Source organism: Sinohyriopsis cumingii, chromosome 1 (genome assembly GCF_028554795.1).
Source record: "Sinohyriopsis cumingii isolate HCF-2022 chromosome 1, ASM2855479v2, whole genome shotgun sequence".
Taxonomy (NCBI): Eukaryota; Metazoa; Mollusca; class Bivalvia; order Unionida; family Unionidae; genus Sinohyriopsis; species Sinohyriopsis cumingii.
In genome coordinates, this window is record NC_142961.1 from 123,392,466 (window position 1) to 123,399,575 (window position 7,110).

Sequence of the window (7,110 nt, forward strand, 5' to 3'; positions counted from 1 at the left end):
TTTAGTCATGCTCAGTCGACCCCACATGGATTTGTAACGATAAATTTACATGATCCTCGGACACGGTATCGTATCGGACTTGACCAAATATTCGGTTAAATTGTAAGCAGCAGGGGGGGCGATGACATCGACGCGGTCGTCGCTGTGTTTACCCGACGCTGACGACGCTGGGATCGGCGCGCAGAAGGTATCAATTAAACCAAATGACGTTTGGACGATCCCCCCCAGCGTCGACGACGTCGTTTTTTTTTACCAGGCGCTGACGACACCGGATCCGCTGAGTGCAGAAAGTATTAATTAAGCCAAATGACGATTGGACAAAATGTCGGATTCGCCCCCCCTGCTGCTTAAGGTGATGGTTTCTGCACGGAGAGATAGAGGGCAGGTCTTGGTGTACCTGCTTCCGCACTTCCTCTATCTTCCCTTTGACTGGCAGAGGCGATCATAAAGAAAGGATTGCAGGGTCAGAGCGGGGTGTACGTTGCCGGCCTTGTCTGCAATCCTGAAACTCGCCAGAAACGCGAAGCCCAACAACGAAGACGTGGCCACTATATTGGGAATGAGCTTCGAAATCTTGTGCAGAACGACTTTATTCACAGTATAACAAGTAGGCGACGACAGATCGACGGCAGCATAGTTCTTGTCTAAGGCTGAGATATCTGTGAAGAAGGCATCGGAATGGATCATATACCAACTAGACTGCAAAGGACACAGCTAGCTGACTCTCAGAAGAAGAGGCTATGGAAATGCCTTTGTCAATGGTCTTGCCAGAAAATCTCTCGGCAATTCCCTTCATTCTTTCCGACTACAGGAAAAGACAGAAGGAATGGCCGACTTCCTCGTCGTCAAAAACAACTGAGGTCTTGGTCTTGTATGCTGGTGTAGAAAGGGAGAAGGGAGGCGAGCATTCTGAGTTCTGCATCATATCATAAAAAATACTTCTGTTGCTGCCTTAAAGCTCTACTCAGTCCGCTTTAGGATCTGAGCATGCATCATCATCAGATTTATTACCGCAAGATCTATATCTGGATAATTCATTCCCGGGGGTAAAAGAGTCGCAGTCTAGGACTATGACGGAACCTTCCAAGAGGGCATGCAATGAATAAATGGCTAGCCGTATACGCAGGATGCAATTGTCTAATCTGTAACGGACGGCTTTGTCGAAATCAAAACGAACCAGTATTGGTGTCAGGCGAACGGATGGCAATGCAGACGGTTATACTGACAGAGATATGGTAATGTGAGGCGGACTGACGCATCTATTAATAAGATACCCGGTAATGTTAACTTTCTATGGCTAAACTTAACGAAGCATCAGAAGTTATGTAACAAAATCTCATATATGTATGTATGTCATACGGTCACTGAACTGTAATGATTGAGAGTCGAACGTCTGCATGGCAAGATCGGCAGCCGAAAGGGCATTAAAACTAAGGTTTGGCTAGACATCATGTCTCATTCAAGTCATTTATAAACCCATGCGCCTGGACTTACAGGCATGAAGGTCTTCTCAGACATGTAGGGGACTTACGCCACCTAGGCAACCTAGAATTGAGTGGAAAAACCCAAAGTATCAAACTGCTCGACTAAAACATAAGAAGATTGAATGACGGGGAAAATATTGTCAGAAATAATCAACACTGTCGTCGCTTGTTTTACCAAACAACGTACGTCTAACTCCAAGAGAAGTCGCAGCTTCCTTAATTCCCACAGATCTAACGACGGTAGTAGGTAACGTTCGTCGTGTCTTCCCCAACCAGGATGGCAAATGGCTCAGTATACGAGTAATGCTCAAAATGTCAGTACTCTCTGTATTTTGATTTTCCACGTCATTTCCTGTGCAGATGTCCTTACAACTGTCTAACATGCATTCTCCTACCAATTGACGCATATGCTGCAAGTAGCCGACAATGCAAACTTTGTAAGGCGAGATACAACTCCTGACAATTCTCTCTAGCTTTGAATTCTTGAAGTCAGCACACGTCCTCGTGATAGGCAATTCTGGAACAACAAAAGAAGAAGACAAGAACAAAAACAAACGGAAATGAAACGTTATCAGCGTTAATAACTCCAGAGATACTCGCCATAACAATTATGATGAATAAATAGTGTGCGCGAACATGAACTTCAAAAATTTTCTATTATTGAAATCAGAAACTAAGTCCGCCTGCGTGAAAAAATTCGAATAATCATTAATGAATCCGAAAATAACAAAATTCAATGGATGGGATGAAATGTAGCACAAGTTTCCAATGGATTTCATGAGGCAAAGTGAGCGTGTTGTCAGTTCACATCAAAAGCTTAAAACTAGCGCCACCCGTCGGAGGTAAGGAAAGGTAATGGGCAAGAGTTATTCTCTTTGTGTATTTAATATAGGCAGAAAAGACAATTTTTTGCCTTTGGGAGGGCTAGATTCGTGCAGTAGTAGGGCTTATATTCCTAACTTTAATGTGATAGAAGAAACTATTCGATCGATAAACCTTGTTTCTTACGTCCCCTGTACGGGTGCCTCCTTGACTGGCTTGACTGTTGTCAGATGGCATAAGGTTGAGATCTAAATGGAACATGGGACGTAAAATATCCCTTGTGCCTGGCCTGCCTATCGTCCCTCCGTTGTGGAAGTAACGGCTGGGTTTTAAACAAGAGTGTAGGTGGGGCGGGAAATTAGAGGGATTGTTTTCGAACTGCCTGCCTCCGAACTTCTTTTACTTTGCTACCAAATAAAAATGGCAAGCCAAACGGAATAATTCTTAAAGGCAGAGCGTGTTGTGACTTGAGTAACGTGGAGCAGAAACACGCGTTCCCACGCATCATATCATGACTGGAAGAGGCACTCAACGCATTCGCCCTTAAAGGGTGAGCTGCTCTATTAATTAGCATAGCTACTCGGACCGTTGATTCCGAGGGGTGGTGATTTTCCCGCCAGTCGGAAAGTCGCAAACGAGGTAAATTAAAACATCGAACACACTGCAACAATGATTTCGAACTAGCTTCGTTGCGGTGTGAAAGACATTCTTATCTAGACCCAGAGAATCAGTACGAAGACGTCAGGGTATGTTTTGTACCAGCATGACTAGAGCGTCGCCGGTAGTTGTCTTTCAGGCAAGAAAGCCTTTATCCTTCCCCGGACTCATCCAGACAGAAGTTAATTGTTTCCTATGATATTCACTGGCTGGGGAAACAGCTTGAAGAGTGGAGTCTCTTCCTCATCGTCGGGATCTGCCGAAGCCAGGAACTTATAGCCATGTGTATCTGTAAGTGTGGCGGGTACGCTGAAACTGACAACGTTCGATATATCTCTTCTACGGTAGCCTTAAAACTTCTCAAAGTCCGCTGTGTGGTTGGATCTGAAATAGGCTGCTGTTCAAAGGTATTTTCAGAATCAATAGGTGTTGTTTCCTGTTTTGGTTCTGCTTAAATATCCGGATAATCTATATGGGTGGCATAGATGTCATTATGGTCTTATCACTTTATTAATCACGGTAAATTCCTTGTGAGTAAGCAGTGAGCATCCGGTATCTGTCTCCGCCAGACGTATGCGTACTACCGATACAGACTATTGGTAGAATGGTCGGCACTGTTACTCACAGTGTGAAAGGTGGTACTGATGATGGCGGTACCAGTCGTATCGTGGGCCCGCTGGACGGATGGATTTACCACTTAAATCCTATTCAGGATTCACGCATGTATTCTTTGGCTTTGAACTTGTTGCATTTATTACACTTGGTTGGCAGTTTAACTAAAACGACAAAATAAAAGAAAATACAACAAATAATGTAATGAGGTCTGTTAATTAGTCGCTACAACGACAACAGAATTACTAATTGGGTTAGTAAACAATAAGTGTGTACAATCACAACCTGCAATCACAACCTGCATCAACGATTGCAAGTAGTACCATGCGGTCTAAACAGCCAGAGTATATACAAGTGTCATATTTACATGCACAAAAAATGGAAAAAATGACAATAATAGTGTATACAACCTGTAGAGGAATGATTAATACACAAAATAAATCTAAATTCCAGGATGGAGAGTAAAAATGTACATCGATATTTGCATTGATTGACGGGAGGTTTTCGTACGATGCTGACAGCACAAGAGCGAAGCTTAAAAACTAGTGATACCTAGTGGTGGCAAGAGAAAGTAATGATCAATAAAGAGTGCCCTTTGTCTCTGTTATTGACAGAAATGACGAATTCCCAATGTTAATGTGAAACACAAAGTTCTATAATATAATGCAAGTCAAATCCAAATAACAAATTTCTCTCCTCCCCCCCCCCGCCACCAAACGTGGACTTTCCGGATGAATAGCATAATGACTTACACGACGGTTTTTTAAGTTAAGGTGATATCACGATTGCCTTCCCGTAAACTAATTCAGATCGTTCTCATTATTAAGTATGAACAAAAATGCTCGCAACTCCGCCATTATCATGGGTGCCGATTTCACTTGGACCTTTCTATTTGAGCCACGTGTATCCTTTAAAAATGTATGCTTTCTTCTTCCACCGGTGTTCATATTATAAGGAATGCTTACAACATAGGTGGAAGGAGTGGTTGAGTTAGTCAAAAGGGTGCCAACAAACAATGCCCAATCTAATCGAAAAACAAATCTTAGGCAGGCAATTCAGATACATTTACAAGAAATTTATGCAAGCATGAACATGGTTTCACGCTTGAACTAAAGTATTTTAATACCAGGTAGATGAATATCTATTATATGTATATGCTTCAACATTAGGTCTGCGTAAGGCATTGCTTTTTCACGCCATTTCGACTTACGCTTTAGGAAGCTAGGGATAGATACAACAGTAACAAAAACGGTAAATAAACGTTTATATTGCACCGGGAAGTTCGAGATTGATAGTGCACATATATCTTGATAGAAGGTCGCACAAGTGACAAACTATGCAAATAAATGACGATGCAAGGCGGAATATATATAATCCACACCGAATTTCCTGGATTGATATTCATGTACCTTACCTGTATTCACCTTGATTCATGTTTCATTCAATAAAAATGATGTAATTTCTTCCAACTTCTTTCTATACGTATTGAGATCAGAAAAGAAAAAAAAGTAGTTCAACAATGCAGGATAACTGACTTTGAAATTAAAATAGGACGTGGGAGTAGAAGACTAATATATTTATGCAAAATGTTCTGTTTAGAAACTAAAAAGTGCGAGTTTTTAAAATAGCATGATTTTAAAAAATACTTTGTTGACATTGGCTGCATAGAAAGACGTTTTGCTACTACTGTTTTATATTCATATTCCATGTCCTGTATGATTTTCTGTATTAACATAATGGCCGGATGTGGGATATCATTTGTTTAATAGTGTGAGTGAGTTGCAAGAATTCATTGTGTAGACCTGGGGTCTTGAACAGAGCTGTGCATTGATTCTAATACTCTTACCAGAGGAATCTACTAATGCAGTTTAAGTCATTATAAATGTGTGTGTGTGTGTGTGTGTTTATATATATATATGTATATATATATATATATATATATATATATATATATATATATATATATATATATATATATATGTGTGTGTGTGTGTGTGTGTGTGTGTGTGTGTGTGTGTGTGTGTGTGTGTGTGAGAGAGAGAGAGAGAGAGAGAGAGAGAGAATATGTGTAAAGTATGTACGCTGTATCAATGATATATACCAAGATTTGCCAATAGATGTATAAATGTTCCTTAAAAGAAAACGAGTGGTATATTCTTGATACAGATTGCATGCTATACATATATTTTATTTATGTAATATACAAATACACATATGTGCTCTTTGAAAGAAGTTTAGATTTGCTACAGGTAACTGTGTATTGACCGAGTAAATGACCTCCTCACATCCCTGCAAGTGTGTCAGCTACAAAATGTAGATTTTATGCCTTGTTTGTTCTTCACAATCAGACCTGCAAATTGATAAGTTCATTGCTTTCTTTTTAAGCTTCAATTTTTATTCACATTGATTAAATCAATACAACATACACTTATGATTTAAACATGAAAAATTGTTTTATGAAGAAAGTATAACATTAAAAATACGATAGCCTCTTGTACACACTGAACGCTCATGCATTCACGTACTTGCGTATGGAAATTAGCGTGGAATAGAAACTAAGCAAATTGACGAAACAGCAAGAGGTAATTAAAATATTTTAATGTATTTACAGTTGATCTAAGTCATTATCCTGCTTTATCTAACATTACTACTGACAATAAAACTCTCTCTCTCTCTCTCTCTCTCTCTCTCTCTCTCTCTTCCCTTTGGACGGTTTGACTTAAGATTATCATCATTGATAGGTCCAAATACGTCGTCGTATGACACAATCGAATATCCCCAACGCTCGTATTTTTGTAGATTTTCGTCCGTATCTTGAAACGATGGTCCAGAGAGAGAGAGAGAGAGAGAGAGAGAGAGAGTCACCGTTGGGACATTTTTATATTTAATTAGTAATAATCGATTGTTAGAATATTATAAAAGGTTTAAGATAATATAACAACAACAACAACAGTGCAATACGTTGAGAATATGTGCCTCGTAACCGACAAATTTAACTTACAGTGTCGACAGGCTATTGCACTATGTATCATTGAACCGTATTCTTGTAAATTACTTGGTGCAAATTCAGTCTGAAGATTTTCATCCAGCCCAAATTTTCTCTCTCTCTCTCTCTCTCTCTCTCTCTCTCTCTCTCTCCATATTTCTGCGTATGTTGCCCCTTCTGCATGATAGGGTAGACCCGAACGGAAAAAAGAAAGCATTGCCATAAAATTATGTACCATGTTAAATTTATTTAGTAAACGGAAACCATTATTACTTACTTTTTGTTGTTATTTTCATACGTCATTAATGATTAATGAGTGGAAATTCATCATTGTTCTATAGACTTCAGGTGAAAGAATGTTTATATATTCGTATTATTGTGCCATGGGTGGATCACAATTTGATATACCAATATTACTGGTATATCAATTTGCTTCATACCAACACTTTAAAAGTATATATATATATATATATATATATATATATATATATATATATATATATATATATATATATATATATATATAAAATCAAATGCAAAGTCTCATTC